This window comes from Numida meleagris, chromosome 1 (genome assembly GCF_002078875.1).
Source record: "Numida meleagris isolate 19003 breed g44 Domestic line chromosome 1, NumMel1.0, whole genome shotgun sequence".
In the NCBI taxonomy this organism is placed as follows: Eukaryota; Metazoa; Chordata; class Aves; order Galliformes; family Numididae; genus Numida; species Numida meleagris.
Genome location: NC_034409.1, coordinates 46,966,254 through 46,983,312, shown reverse-complemented (window position 1 = coordinate 46,983,312; position 17,059 = coordinate 46,966,254). Strand labels below are relative to the sequence as shown.

At 40.7% G+C, this 17,059-nt stretch overlaps 1 long non-coding RNA gene across 2 annotated transcripts; it reads right to left on the bottom strand.

Annotated features, from left to right (window-relative positions):
• On the bottom strand, window positions 787–16,372 carry LOC110397578. 2 transcript variants are annotated; one of them, XR_002437871.1, is made up of 4 exons: window positions 16,325–16,365; window positions 6,454–6,552; window positions 3,861–3,959; window positions 787–3,587 (listed from the first exon to the last, which is right to left on the bottom strand). It is a non-coding gene; the product is annotated as an uncharacterized LOC110397578 (long non-coding RNA). The 2 variants fall into 2 exon arrangements; XR_002437881.1 differs by lacking the exon at window positions 6,454–6,552 and having other exon boundaries at window positions 788–3,587; window positions 16,325–16,372.

Sequence of the window (17,059 nt, the reverse complement as noted above, 5' to 3'; positions counted from 1 at the left end):
TCTAGCGGCAATTGTGAAGTTTAAGACAGAATTATCCTTTAAATGATAGATGCAATCCTATCAGCTTCAGCATATTATGCATTTAAAATATAGCTGCCATTCACAGTGAAGCAAAGATAACCGTCTGTCATTAACTCTAATGCAATACAGAGTGATACTTATATAGAAGTGAAATTGCATCCAAATATTTGATCTTGTGTCAAAGTAACACATGTAAATCAAGATAAAAATATAAACACAAGATAAACTAGTAAGAACAGTAAGTACAAACTTCCAGTTGAGTACTTCTCTTCTCATACATGAGGTAGAAAACAGCTTCTCATGCACTGCATTACCAGTATGCTGTGCCATGCACGATAGCCATGAGTGACAGTTTTCAAAAATTGAAGGGAAGAACTTAATAGTTTACTTCTCTCAGTCTCCCTGCGATAGCCAATGAGTGATCCACAAACTTCAGCTTAGCCAGAGTACTCCTTGCAAAAGTAACCCCTCCTGCCTTCCTTCTTGCTTCCCTCCTTCTACCATTTCTCCAGGTAGAGAAACAAAGACACTCACCAATGTCTGCTTATAAACTTTCTCCAGTTCCAGGCAGGTCTTCTTGCTGGAAGACCATATGATTTCTCATGCTCTTTCTACAAAACATATATTATTTTTACAACTTGTAATTCCTAGTGAATCTGGAAGCTATCACATCACATTGGGTGGACAGTTCTTGCCATCATTAGAAAGCTCTATTTAAGTCAATACACATACAGATTGGGTTACTGAAATAGTATTTTAATCTTATTTAGGATTTTATTTGAACTTTTAGTAAAATATTCATTCATATCCTGATACTAATATAAAATTCTTTATTATGTAGTGGTTCTGAATTTCAGGCTCACAGTTTCAAAGTAGGCCGATGTTGGGTTTAAGTACCCTGAAACTGTCTTTCTAGAACATAATAATCATTCAAATGTGAAAATGAGCTTGAAAGTTAACATAGCAGTGTGGATAAGAACATTTCTGAAGAGTAAATTATGTCTAATTAACTAGACTGATACAGCAGCTTTCTTCCCACCTCATATCATTGTTAGAAGTCACAGTCTTTACACTAACCAGCTCTTCAGCTGAAATGTGGGGGAGAGCTGCTTGCAAAAGGCTTCAAAACTGGACTTAAGATATCAGGCTGTGCAGATCCTCGCAGCTGAGAAATATGTCAAATGCTGCTCTCTGTTGTATCGCATCCCTGACACTGGCTTTCAAGGAAGAATTCAGCCTGAAAACTGCTTTGAACTGGAACAGAAACTTTGAAGGCAGCATCAGAACAAAATCACGTTCCACTCTTCACATCTGTCTGTGCACTTGGCAGACGCTGCACACCAATAATTTAAATTAAGGCATTTTTTATTCTCAGGAATTGTGATAATTCCAGGGCATTTCCTCCATCGTATTTGTAACTACTCATTATACCATTTTACCGCATAATGAAGACAAACGCCAACAGTTTAGCAACAGATTTGGATAATGACAAGATGTACAGTAGCAGTGTAATATGACTGGGCCTGCGAGTTCTAATTGAATATATTTCTGATCCTGCTTTCATTAATCTTTCCTCCTGTTTCATTTTTTCCTACCATTTTATGTGTTGCCTGCCCCTTTTCCCCTCTCCCCCTCAAAATGTATCCTGAAAGCATTTTCAAGAAATAGATTCTGCTCCCATTGTGGAATCAGGCTTTCTTCTTATCAACAGACACTGCTTACGTGCTGATGAACCATCAAGCTGCTGATGGAGGAAACACCACATATCCAGGCATAGCACTTAATTGGTATGCTGGCCCACGCAATGCTATCTGATTGCATTCAGTAACTGGCAGGGACAGAAAGCATTTCCAAGGGAAATAATATCTAGCTGTGAATGTGGGAATACGTGTATAAGAACTGAACAGTAAACACCAGCCTTAATTTTAATATCTCACATTATGCAAAACTTAAAAAAGATGAGTGCTCTGATATTCAAGCAGACCCCTGCGGGACAGGAATGTTATCATAAGAATATTATAGAAACCAATGTAAAATATCCAGCTGCTGTGAGAGTTTTAGGGGCATCAAACGTTCTTGAATCACCATTTTGCTTCCACAAATGAAAGTATTAACAGCACCAGCAGTATATTATTTCAGTGGGCTGTACGACCGCAAGCAACATTGCCTTTCTGTTTAGGCTTTGATAGGTTAGCGTTTAATGTCCCAAACAGCCCTTAAATGCTCCAAGGTGAAAATGTAAAACCATAATCCAGCTCTAAATGGTCATTTAAAAAATGATCTTCCCAAAGCTCAGGAGTGCCTTTATCTGTTTATGAGGCATTCCAGTTAAAATAGTTACACTAAGAATGTGGGGAGGATGATACCTATTTAATTTTATGGTGTTTTTCTCTCTCTCCAATGATAAAAGGTGGCTGGAACTGCAGCAAGAGCCAAATTCTCTTTGCCTTATTCACACAACTAATCACATTGACTACAGTGAGACTGTTTGTAGAAGGGATTTGGCCTGGACTCTCACTGTGTCAATTATCTTCCTTTACAAGCAGGTTTCTCTTTTTGTCTTACTCTCTAGCCAAACTGTTACTCATAGGTTTTCAGATTAAACGTGTGACAGACACCACCAAAGATGTGAAAGCAGCAAGAAGAAACACCAATTCAGATCCATGGGTTCGGATTAAAAACAAAGAAAAAAGAAAATACAAACCCCAAACACTGACAAAACAAAACATCTTGCTGACACAACTTTTGGGAAATTGGTCAAGGAAGATTTACACAGAATGTTCAGACAATACCTGTATTGTTCACCCCTTAGGCTTTACATCTGCTTTCCCAGAAATGAGAAGGCAGGAAAGAATTTGTGATATTCAGAGACAATTCGTGTGTAAATCCTGACCTTCATAAAGATGTCCAAATGTTTGCAAGCTGATAGATTTTGTTTTAAAGTAACACGTGGTGTAAAGAGAACTGAGTGCCTCTCTGGCTGTGCCGACATTTGAGCTGGGGCAATAAGGAGGCACGGGCTGCCAGCTCCCTGTCTGAACCCTGCCTGGCCAGCCCTGCTGAGAGCTTCTCACACCTCAAAGCTGAATCATACCGCTGTGCTCAGTTTCTGGGTCAGGCACCTCCCGAAGCACCTGGCCAGCACGGTGCTGGTAAGCTGTGGCTGCCCTGGCGCACTGGTTCCACTGGTGTGATCAAGAGGGGCTGCAGTCACTTTGGACAGGTGTCCTCAGTTTCTCACCCCAATCCCCACTTTGCTTGCCAGCTTCTTTTGGGGCTGCTGTTGAAAACAAACAACAAAAAAAAGCAGTTCTCCAGCTCTCTGCCTTCAGGGTTTTCTGCTAGTCCAGCCTTACTGTGGAGGGCGAGGATGGGAGGAACTCCTTTGTCTTCTTTTTTCTGTGGGTGGCAGAAGAAGCCTCACTGTAGAGGTCTAGAAGAGATCTGAGCATTCCTTTCCTCTGGGATACACCTCATTGAGGAGAAAAACTTTCTCTGCAAGAGCCCAGACCTTCATCTTGAGAGACAAAAGAGTGTGACACAATACTCAATCCTTTTCTGAGAGCCTGGAAGAAGTGCAAAGAAGGCTCAGGAAACTGGCAGACCTACTGAAATGCCAGATTTGCTCTGCTTGTAATCACACGTATTGATACACTCGAAAGAAAGAAAAATCCAGACAGAAAAGATGCTTTGTTATTTCCAGTGCATAAACATAATAAACTCTGTGATTACTGATTCTACTAGAAATGATGAGGATTGTGAATTTGTTGGGACCAGCCATCCCCAGATTTTGCCGATCCCTTCATTTTTACAGAATAATGATGGGGAAGGGTACAAACCTCAAATGATATTTCAGCAGTGGATATAATAGCAGCAAATTCCCAGCATTGGCATAAATCTTCAATTCCCCATATTTAATCATTTTGCTTTCCTCAATGCTGCAAAATAAAGGACAGAAGGGACAAAAGATTCAATAAACAGTTCTGCACCCTTTGTGCCCTATTCTGGATATGAGTGTATGCTGCAGCAATTGGAGATGTCAAGTCTAACTGTCAAGGCAAGAAAGAACAGAGACAAATGGTTGCCCTGTCGCACAGCCATGCTTACTGCAAACTAAGCACAAACACAGTATTTAGAGTGCTAACATTTGAATAGGTTACAATTCACCTCTGAATGAAAGAAAGTTTCCATAATTAAAGGATAAAGAAGTTGACAGAATTTCTGAGCCTACTCGTATAACGTTTTTCTATAAGACAGGACTTCGGGGAGATTGGATTCACCTCAGCAAGGTATGCTGCACAGCAAATCGTCTGATGCTTCTCCAGTACATTTTGCCAATTTTATCACCACTAGTAAATTGGGTGAACTTCTGAATTTCAATGCATGAGACTCCTCATGCGTCAAGATGAGATAATTCTGTGACTTGGATGATTACTTCTGAAGGCAAAAGGCCAAAGTTTTCTCCTTGAACTTTACATATGAATTGATCAACTCAATGCATTTTATATACTTTAAGGTACCTCCCTGCTTTGCTTCACCACATCAAGGGAATACAGTGGTAAAAAGCCAATTTCTTTCTACTTACAGAACATATTAGCATTTGAGAGGAAAATATCTATAAAAGACCTTATAAAAGTCTTCAGAAAATCCATTAATCCCAGACATTTTGTCCATAGTTGCTCGCAGTGATATCGGAGTGTCTAGGCTATTGACCTATAATCCATTAATAGGATTTTTAAGAGTTCTGCTATGGTTACTCTTCAGGAGATGAGTGAACAGATGGATAGGATGGTCATCCCCTTGCTGTAACCTTTGCCTAACAAAGCTGATTAATTCAGTCTTTCTAGTTGATAAGGCATCAAGTGTGGCTTTGTCTACCGATAATTAACTAAGATACAAGGCAGAGGGAGTCAGAGAAGGTGAACAGCAAAGTGAACTCTCTAGTTCAGTCCTACAGATTGGGGAGTAGAAGCAGAGGTGAGGTAACTGATGCTGTACACTATATATCATTATATCACCATGAGTTAGCAGAAGCACTCAGGAGCAGAGGCAAGATGTGAGAACTAGAGAATAAGCAGATAGCGACCAGTGCCAGAGACTGTGAGTGCTACCTGGAGCTCTTACACAATGCCACCCCTGCAGCCCATTGCTGCTCATTACATTCCCAATGTCTGGAAGGCACCTGACATAGTCCTTTCACAATAAGGCACCCCCAAACGTGAGGCATACAGATGCATCCCTGCCCAGAGGGGAAAAGGGGCAGGCTGAGAACAAACAGAGAAGCCAAGCAAACAGCGCAGTAGCTGCAGATGCCCTGCAAAGCCCTGCAGATGTGATGCCCCTCCCTTCCCCTTTGCTTTTGTTTGGCTGTTTGGAGCGCTTCCACGGGCCCACGCCGGACCAGGGGCTAGCAGCTGTCTGCCTGTCCTCATTAGATGTGAGCAGTAGGAGTTGCAGCAATCTACTACACTTTAGACATTCAGAAGCTCCCCAGTACATAATTGACTCTTAGCTCCTTTCAACCCCAAAGCAAGCTAACTATGGACAACAATGATGAAAGAAATGAAAGAATTCAAGCCTGGTAAATAACCTGAAGTAGAATAGCTGCAATGGGAAAGCAAGCCAAGTGAATTAAGCCTCCTATGTTTCTTAGCCTGCCTCTTTTTCTCTCCCTGACCTCCAGCTGAATGTAGTCCCTTCCCGCTGCTCCTCACGGCTTGCAGCTGCACAGCTCTGAGCTGCCAGAAGGCTCTCAGCTCCCTCCTGGTCAGCAGTGGGGGGCTGCACCACCAGGCAGGCACACCAGGGTGCTGCCCCTCCAACTCCTCTGCCCCTCCACAAAAGCATCTGCCTTCCTCAGCACCTTCCCAGCTTCCTCCAAGGCCTCGCCGGCATGGTATCCTAACATGCCTTATATGTCCTTATCAGTGCTTTTATACCACTTATCCTAGTCAAGCTGCCTTAGGAGGCAGCCTCAGCCACCACTTTCGACATGAGGTTAGCTGGTTCACTGCCTCACCTTGAAGCAACAAGCAGGGGGAACATCTAATTCCTGCCTTGTCAGAAAGCTGGAGGACAAACTGTTTTTCACATCTTCAGTTTCAGACTAACACTTTCAAGTGTTGCATCTTACAAGCAGCTGCACACAGGTTTCTGTTTCAGAAAGAAAGAAAAATTTTCTCTGCCAGAGCCCCAGCTTTTTGAAGAGCATAGGCTGAAATTTTATCAGCATTGAAATAAGAGGTTGTGCACAAAGCTTCAGGGATTTCTGTGCATAAAGCCCAAATTCTCATATAGTTATAACTATTGACCCAGGTGTGAAATAGCACAAATACACAAAACTCTGCCTGTAGAACTTTGCCTGAGGAAACTCCCAGAAATGTTTCTGCATTGATAAGACCACTAAACTCCAGCATCATCCCATGCTGATACCTTGTCAGAGAGCACAGAGACACAATCACAGTCCTCTTCTCACAACCTGGTTGTCAAATTGAAGGTTCCTCTGGGGTGGCACCATGCTGAAGCCACTTACTGAAAACAGCAAATTAAGGTTCAGTTTCTGTCCCAAGGTCTAGTAAATATATATTATTCTCATTCTGATTAACCTAAACTACATAAGCAGGCCCAAAGCAGACCAGAAAACAAACAGATGCTCTGAGCCACTGAACGAAAGAGTATCTAATCCCTTCCTAGAACCATTCCTCTGAAGTAACTTGCACCTTTTTAGAATGTTTTCGTAGAAGATCATAGAATCATAGAATGAAAGATTAAAGCTTCAGTGCCATGCAGGCAGAGAAGAAAACAGCTCAGCTGTCCTTTATCCTGCATGAACAGTTTGAACACTGAAATAATATATAAAAAGGTGGTAACAGCACCACTAACATGCATGACATTTTACAGTTATGGGTAGCAATGGGATATATATATCTATAAACTTACATTCAGGACAGTATATAGACAGAACTTCAGGAGAGAGAATTTCAAGAAACATGCATAATTAAGCAATTTTGAGCAGTCAGTTAGGAAAGTTTATTACATTGCTGTCTAGTGAGAGTGTGCTTGCGCTCTGTACTCAGATGAGCTGTGCCACCAAAGATGCTATTCATGTGAGCACAACAGCATAATTTAGCCCCCTCTGATTCCTAAAACTCCTAGTAATCATGGTATGAGCTTGAAAATCAGGGCTGACTTGGATATTTATTAGCACAATTATGTTGGCAACCCATCATAGACTGAACACAATTTTTGTAGCAATTTTCAAATCATTAGCACACAGTTTTAGTAACATCTTATCTCAGCTATTAGACAGGCTATCCTTAAATTGAAGTCATTAGCAAACACTTCATTACTATATTGTTTTGCAGTATGCATTCAGTATATTGGATTATTTTGTAAAGTAAATAGCCTCTGCATATGAAACAAATCAACATATATCTAGAAAATGTAATTATAAAGCTTAACTAATCTACTTCATTTTGCATTATATAAAAAATATTTTCAAATTTTATATGAAGTATCTTTTAAATAATAGAATTTATTGTACTTGATTAATTATAGCAATGATGGCCATCTATCTGTGCTAAAATATGACAGTTTAATCTTCTAAATCACATCAGGAATGAAACAATTCTGAATCCAAGATGTCTCTTTATGGGTTCTAAGTACAGCTCATAAATTACTGCAGCTTTTAAATCTCATCTCCATTCCTGCAGCGGAGAGGCAAACCAATACAATATTCAAGTCTGCAGACTTCCTGTAAAATTCCTGTTCATTAATATATTTTTAAGATGTTTTCACAAGAAGAATGGCATATGTATAACCTCCTCTTAAGGAACAACCTCAATTTGCCGAATTTTTCCGAGGGCAAGTAATTGTTATCCTTTGGAAATTTTTATAGAAATTCAACACAGTGCTTTCATTGCACTCAATTTTCATCTTCCTCAGAAGGATTAGTCCAGGCATCATGGCTGGGTTCTCCTTAACCACACCAGTTCAAATTATTTTATCTAAATATTCTAAATCTACAGACAGTGTCTCTCTCTACCCTTCTCCCAGCCTAACAGTTGCAGAAGAAATGTGACTTTTTTGGAGGAGGCAAGGAAGTCCAGTTGTTCAGAAGCACAGCAGCTGACTGCTAGGGCTTTGCTGTTCATGAGTTAGAATCATAGAATCACTAAGGTTTAAAATGACCTCTAAGATCATCTAGTCCAACCATCAGCCCACCACCATCATGCTCACTAACCATATGGCTCATGTCCCACAGATATGGGGGTTATTTTATAGAGGGAGGTCCCAACATGAATGAATATTCTCATCAATGATCTGGGAAGGATGATGATGCACATATATGTGGGAAGAGCCTTAGTTTCTCCTCTCCCGGCTCTGCCACACAACATGTAGACCAGTCCCGCATCACGGCATAATCTCAGGGCAGGAGTGAGAGCAAAAGGCCACCTTTCCTCTGGTTCCTGCTTAGCATCATGTTCAAAAACACATTAGGCTTTCTCCTCTGTGATCAGCGTGTTGGTATGAGGCAGGTTCACAATGCTTCTCCAAGCAATGACCACAGGTCTCAAGGCAAGTCACCATGCCATAATATGTAGGTTTGCCAGCCCTGAGATGTTGATAAAGATTAAATCACCTGAGTGACGTCTTAAACTAACCCTGGTTTTGGAGCCTAAAGTAATCAAGAGCCAAAATGGCCTCAGTGTAATGCTGACACTTCTCCTCAGCTTGCTCCTCTGTCTAGTACATTCCTTCCTCTAGTCTTCCTCCTGACACAGATTTGGAGGAGGATCCCTCAGCTGGCAGCTTTGCTGCACTGCACAGTACGTATCTGTTATGGTCATAAAGATCTGGGATTTCTCGCAGCATGTAAGTGAAAGAGGATCAAAGGCACAAGAACAGGCATCTGTGTGTACATTTATTGTGCTTTTCACAGAATCACCAAAGTTGGAAAAGATCTCCAAGATCATCTAGTCTGACCTTCTAAGTACCACCAATATTTCCCCACTAAACCACGTCCCTTAGTACCACATCTAAACGTTTCTGGAACACCTCCAGGGACAGTGACTCTACCACCTCCCTGGGCAGCCTGTGCCAGCACCTTTTTTATTCCACAAGCTCTCCTGCCACCAACCTTACAGAGCACAGCTGTCATAGTAAGGTGGGATGGAGTTCAGCACAAGTGGAATTTGCCAGGGTGTCCATGCTGTTGTCTTTGCTTGCAAATGTTTGATCTCACATTGTTACACACTGTGTGAGAAAGACTGGTTTACAAGATGAAGTTGGACAAGGTTTTTTCTTGTGTTAAACCCACTTAGTGTTCATCAGACATTTTGCAGGACTTGGCAACAATCTTTACTAAATCAACCACACTATCCAACAGTGCAGAAAAAAAAATGAGGAAAGGAGGCAGTGACTGAAGTTCCAGCATTAACAGCAGAAGAGCAAAAATTATGGACAACTACAACTATAATGATTAACAAAATGATCTTCCAGTTTTTTAATTTACTCCAACGACAAAAATGTAAGATCAGTTGGAGAAACAATATTCACCACACAAATATTTGTCTATAAAAGTGAACAGGAACGATGAGTCGTCACACCAGAAATTCTTATCAGAATAACGTGAAGGAAGTGCTCTGTAAGAGATTATTTTATAGCTCTTGGACTCCTAGGAGCATTACTGTGCCTCATGCAATACAAAGAATGATTCTGCAACTGCATATCATAGAGTCATAGACTGGCTTGGGTTGGAAGGGACCTGCAAGATCATCTAGTTCCATCCCCCTGCCTTGGGCAGAGTTACCACCTGTCAGATCAGGAAGCTCAGGATCCCATCCAGTCTGGCCTTGAACACTTCCAGGGATGGGACATTCACAGCTTCTCTGGGCAACTTGTTCCAGTGCCTCACCACCTTCTCAGTGAAAAGTTTTGTTCTAACATCTAATTTAAATCTCCTTTCCTTTAGTTTAAGATCATTTCCGCTTGTCCTATTACTATCAGACCATGTAAAAAATTGATCTGTCTCCTGATTACAAGCTTTCTTTAAGTACTGGAAAGCTGCAATGAGGTCTCCCTGGAGCTTTCTCTTCTCCAAAATTAATAAGCCCAGCCCCCTCAGCCTGTCTTCATAGGAGAAGTTCTCCAGCTCTCTGATCATCTGGACCCACTCCAACAGCTTCACATCTTTCTTGTTCTGGGGGCCCAGGCTTGGACACAGTACTACAGATGTGTCTTCATAAGGGCAGAGCAGACCCTGCTGGCCATCTCTCTTTTGATGCAGCTCAGGATACATTTGGCCTCCCAGGCTGCAAGAGCACACTGCTGGCTCGTGTCCAGTTTTTCTTTTTTTTTAACCTCCAGATACTTCTCCACATGGCTGCTCTCAATGAGTTCTTCTCCCAGTCTGCATACACAGAATCACAGAATAGAATCATAGAATCTTTAAGGTTGGAAAAGACCTCTAAGATCATCCAGACCAACCATCCACCTACGACCAACGTTGCCCACTAAACCATGTTCCTTAGTACCATATCTGGTATTGCCCCAACCCAAGAGCAACACCTCGCACTTGGTGTGTTGAACCTCATTCACTTCACATGGGTCAACTTCCCCAGCCTGTGCAAGTCCCTTTGGATGGCAAAGGTATTTGGTTATCAGAAGAACAACTCCTTATCAATTTGACCACTTCTCAAATGATTTTAATGCACATGATGTGCTGAGAAATACTCCTGGCTAAAAGCTATAAATTAGATATAAATTTTCACAATATGAATCAACTAAAGTTTCTGTGTACTAAGTGCTGAAACAGTTCTCAGATGCCATACTTCTATTTCCAGTTTTCTTCTCCAAGGTCAGAAGGACTAATAGTTTTATGGGTAAGTTGGTCAAGAAGCAGCTCCTCTCCTGAATTGTCAGGGAAAAATACCGCTAAACAGAATGCCTTAAGGTAATTTGCCAAACACAAGAGAAAAAAATAATTTCATTTTGTTCAAAAATGTTGTTTAAAGAAATCCAATTTTGCTTCCTGAGAGGTTTTCAAAGAAAATAACATTTTTGAAAACAAGACTCTCTTTAGTGTTTTTATTTGCTGTGTACTTTTATTGCTTTCAGCAGTCTCCTCCAAGTTGTCCCTGATTTAAAGCAACTGCAAAGCAAGAGGAGACCGTAAAAAATGGGAGACAAAATGAGTCCTTGAGATGAAAAATGGCTGAAAGGGAAAAAAGAAGTTTTTTTTTTCCCCTAATCCTACCTACTCTGCTATAGCTGAAGAGATTCATGAGAAAATAGAATAGTTCAGAAATGCAATACGTTATTATGTTAGATGCTCAAGTGAATAATCCTACATTGCTGCAAAAATGGATATATTTAAAAGAAATCATTTATTTACATTCCAGGTCACTTCTAGGCATTTTTTCCTCCATAGTTCTATACATCAGCTCTTCAATTACTTCCTACTTTCATGTTTTAATTTGTTGTGGTAAAGTTCATGGTGATCTTTATTCCTCATTTCAACACTCTGTATTGAGTTCTCCCTACCAAGAGCATTCTCATGAACTCTCAACAGCAGCAGAGGAAAATCAGGAAATGAGTCACAATCAATCAGTCAGAAAACAGCCTAGGAGCAGATTATCTTCCGGACAACATCTTCTGCTCACTCCCATGTTAGCACACTCCCAGAAGTATATTCCCACAAGCAAGATGTTGCGTTGAGAAACATAAATGGTATTTTAAATCTTTCTTCATTCAGTTTTTGGCAGAACCTTTCTCAAACCACCTGAAAGTAGATGGAAGTCAATTCAGGAATTCATGATCTGACAATTAATATCACACGATCCATTTCTATCTTCTTTTATCTGCTGTAGTCAGTGGATCAGGGAAATCTTTTTAAGCAAGGATTAGGAAAATTGAGACAGCTCCCACCTCTTTGGGGATTTTCTGCTTTTCCCTAGCTGTTCCACCTAACACTGGTTTGAGAGATCAATATTGTTACCGCACAAGCTATAATGCCTGATGTTTTATGCTTGGCTAGAGAGGCTCCCTTGATTTATTGCCCTAAACACAATGAATCAGCTATTAAAATTTGTCCTAGCTTAATCAGAGGTACATCTCTTTACTGCATTAGACACAGATGCAGGAATATCATGATAAATATCCACATGCCTGGGATAATCCCAAATGAACCATTACACACAAACTTACTAAGCTTTTCTAATGATGTAAGTACAGTATTCATTCTCAGTTTAGCACATGCCACTGGTGATCTATATATTTACTGAATGAATTACATATAATGTTCCTCATGCTGCTGCTTCATGTCATTTTTCTAGCTGAATCTTTTGAAACTTTTCCTAATGTCACTATCAGCTCTGCATTATCTGGAAACTCCTAATCTTTGCTTCAGTATTCTAACTATTGTTTATGATTCTGGATAGATAAAAATACATCTCAAATGTTTTACAGGTTATAAAATACACAGTGCTTCTCAGAACTGCATATTTTTATCCAGAGAAGATGGAATTTCCACCAAGGTGAAACCTGAGAACAGAGGAGTCCATGCTATGATAATATGACAAAGGAGAAAGCATCTTTTCTCAAGTGGGATGAACAGCTCTGCACATATGACTAGCTACATGGAAGGTCAAAATACAATGAATGTAAAAAATTTGTAGGTAGGGCATTCCAAACTATTAAAACACCTAAGTGTTATTTATAACTTGGTCTAGAGAGACATCAGAAAAACGCGCAGATATGGCAGGACTAAGGTGGAAACTTTATCATCTGGACTTCCGGAGTGCATGACTGCAGTGTCAATATCTGCTACAAGTAAATCATTGCACATTTCCCTCCATTTCCATTCAGAATTATTTACATTTTTCCCCATGTGTGAAGTATGACATGGCAAGACATAGCACTGTTGACAGAAATCACGGAATGGCTTGGGTTGGAAAGGACCTCAACGATCATATAGTTCCTGCTCCCCTGCTGCAGGCAGGGTTGCCAACAGCTAGACAGTTCCTCATCGGAACTATGTGAATCACAGGTCACCCAGATGAGGAAAAGAAACCACCATCATTGTTTTAGCATTTGGTTTCAGATTTATGTAAGATAGAATCACAATGGAGAGTATTGGTATTTCAAGACTTGTCACCACCTGTCCAGAACCAACTCACCAGTGAGCCCCAAGCAAGATCAGCAAGGCACTACAACAGCAGTGCCCAGGCAGCTCTGCTACTACTACACAGAAAAGATCTGTGGCTCCTGAACTCCTGGGGTGGCACCAGTCTCCCTGCTGCCTGGTACACAGCTGGTGCTCAACCACCACAGCAAAACAGGGATCCAAGGGGTGTTCTGGACTCTCAGGATGACACACCTGCTGACTGCGGTATCTCCACCAAGCCATCAGAAATGAGCCAGGTTTTCAGGAAATTCTGCCTTTCATAAATCATAGATTTATCAAACTAACCAGCTGACCAAATTTCCGTATTTTTGTCTGAAAAAACGTCAGGCACCAATAATCCCAACATCACAGGAGTTTTTGACCTTTGGTGTCAAACAGTGAAGAGATGACAATGTTCAACATCTAACCCTAGATCAGATGCACATTACCCTGAGTGAACAAGTGCTTGTAAGGCTGCTGTATTCTGCATTTGCAAAAGACATCACTGAGGTATCAACAGAAAATATGCTATCAGAGTAAAGCAGTGGTACATATTAACAGTGCTGACAGAATTGCAGCTTGTTGGAACTGTCACAGGGGAAGATCAAATGACATGGTGTGCTTTCACATCAGGATTACTAGGAAGACACATGACATCTATCTTGATTCCAGGTAGAGAATCATTATCAAGAGAGCTGAAGTGGCCTCAAGACTACAGGGGAAAAAAAAAACAAAGAACAAAAGCAACATTAAAAAAAATCCTATAGTGAATTATTTTTTGATAATAAAAAACTTTAAATTACAATATTGTACATTGTCTTGACATTTGAATCTCGCTGCAGGTGCTATTCCAAAACAATCCCTGGAGAATTAATAACATGTAATCTCTGAAATAACTTTTTGCAAGTCCCTCGAGGGCCTGCAATTAATACATTAAGTGCAGCTTAAAGAGAATAAGACCATCATTAAAAACATAATAAATCATTTCATGTTACTGAGTTATTTGTCAAAAATTACTCAGGTAATTATCTAAACTTTATTAATAAAAGGTTTCATTAACTACCACTTATTTAGGATAGAACCAACCTATAGAGCTTGCAAACTCAAATACGCACTGCAGAAGACAATGCAATGACACCACTGTCAACTTTAAATAAGACCTGAGGTATATATGCTGAGCTCAGTTAACTCTAAGGCTGTATTTCTGTGACATAGGATGCATTTCTATACTGAGCTAATTAGTGGTAGGCACTGCACTGTAAAACGTAAAGAAACTGAAACTTTTATGGAAGCGTAACCAGCCAACGTGGATGTCAGGCCTCAGTACAGCATTAGAATTGAAGAAAATTTAAATGTGGCACGTTCAGTATTGATGTGGCTATGCTGGTTTAAAATCACACACCTTTATTCAACAACTTTGAAGCCTGCTATAAGCTATTTTCAGGGTAGTAGAAAACTTTATGCTAATACAGAGATGACAGAATAAAGCAGGAAATAATGAACAACAGGGTGGCATTGCCCAAAGGGGCTCGGACCAGTGCTCAGACAAGGGTTTTCTAAGTAGGACAGAAGGCTGATGATACACATGCCACTGCTCTGAGGGTAATGAAAGAGGAGGGCCTTGCTCTTTCTAGAGCTGAGGCAGATGTGTGACCCAAAGGGGGTGACTTTAGCTCCAGAGCCATGGCTTAAGTACCCATCTACTAAATAAAACTGCTGTATGGTCTCATTATAGGTAAGATGTAAAACCTTTGGAGGGTTTTGTTTCTTTCCCTTTAAATCAACCAGTAATGACTGTCACAGCTAGATCTTGCTGCATTAGCAGGAATCACAACTGCACTCTATACTCTGCTGTGGCTCCAGGTTCAGCCCCACAATCAGGATGAGCCTCAGAAACTGCTGCCAGCCCACAGCATATGTAAACTGAAGCTACTGAGGTGGCATGATGTGTTTCACTGAATGTGATAAGTCATGTTTTCTCCTTGGAAAGGAGCTTGCAGCAGATTAGAAGAATGCACAGGGACAGCTAGAAAGCTGCAATCATTCCTCTACAGCTACCTCAGCCATAATTCAAGCATATGTCTAAAACTTCAATAGTTAGAGTGCATCAAGAGATAGGCTATATTTAATCCACAGGAATCTTTGTAATTCACAAGTTGCGCAATCACATTGTTTTCCACAAATCTCTGTTCTATTTATGTGGCTCACCAGGAATTAGACACTTTACCTTTTGGGCCCTGAGAGCCTCCTTGTTCCAAAAATTCATGAACCTCTGCACATCCCAAAGGCAGTACTGGTGGTGTTTGTATTTTCTTATCCAGCTGATGAGTTATTAGGATACTCAAGACTTTGTGTAAAGATTTTGAATTTATTTCTCTCACATCAGACTTTTGAGGTGGGATGTCTGAAGTGGGAATTCCCCAATCTTTCCGTCTGAGAGTGTTCCTCTTCAGGTGGAGCGGTGGAGAAAGCTAGGGTCTGAGTGCCAGTCACTGGCAGTTTTATTATGTAGAGTGGGACATAAAATTAACGTATAACTGAAGACTAAGACTACATACATTTAAAAGAATGTATCTTCCTTCTTTTGATATTTTTAGGGTTTTACCTTATCTGAAGACAGAATTGGGCACCCTTCCTTTCTTCTTTTATTTTGCATATGCTGTTTCCTAAGTTTTCTAAACAGTAGATTTCATCGTATGAACTACACGTGGATTCCTTCCTCAAACTACCACCATGATACCGAAACATTTTTTCTCTTTAAATGCATTGTGGTTCTGAGGTTTTGCTTTGAGTTTTTCTGTCTGTTTGAAAATCAGCATGAAGAAGATTCCAGGCATATAAAATTTCAGCCTGAACAAGGCACCAGCAATTGAAAGCAATATATTGTAATATAATGACTACATGACCTTAGAGGTCTTTTCCAAAATTAACGGTTCTACAATTCTGTGAAAGCACTGCATAATCTTGACCTCAAGAATCACAACTTTAGATGAGTAAACTTATAGCCACAGATAGACTTACAGAAATTTCTTTCATCCTTTTAGCTCTAACCACTTCATAACAGAGGTGTAGCGATCAGAACGACTAACACGATGGAAATAGCGTTACAAAAAGGTGGAAGGAAAATACAGTGCTCACCTGGATCAGAACATTTTAGGCTTGCAGGGAAAGGCTCCCACCAACGAGGAATCTCCAGGAAAAGATCCTTCCTCAGGGGATGAGGCCTAAGAGGGGTGGAGCCTGGCTTCCTGAATTGCCTTCACCTGTGCTCCCAGGGCTGACTGGGTCTTTCCTCCAGGTGCTCAATCAGTGGTTCAGGCTATGACTCAGCAGTTCCCATACAAGAGGACTATCAGAAACATTGAATTTACCTCAGCTAGAAAAATTGCCAAACTTGGGACAGATTTCATTACCATACAACTTCCAGTCAAACTATAACCTCAGAAAAAGCTTGCTGTTACCTGTTATCTTGCTCCTGCTCTCAGGAAGGGAAGATGAGAGCATCACTCTTGAACCAGTCCTTATAACTGGAAACAAACTGGGGTTCTTAGATGTGAGCAGAATTTTATTCCTTGGAAATACATCTGAAAGTGCTTGGAGGCTGAATAGGACCCCACAGCGCTCTCTCTTCCCTTGGAATGGAAAAATGGAAGGAATCACAGCTTCACCTTTGTAAGGTTTGGACATCCAGCTTTCCCCACTCAAAAGTATTTATCTATCTTGAAAAGCACGAGAGATTGAGGCAGATCATAGTAAGTGATGGTTTGCACAGAAAGATGTATTTTAAGAATAGCAAGGTTTGAATAGTCCCAGCTGTCTATGAACACACTGTGTCTCAGAGACCCCATCTAGAGCTCAAAGAAGTCTGTGCAA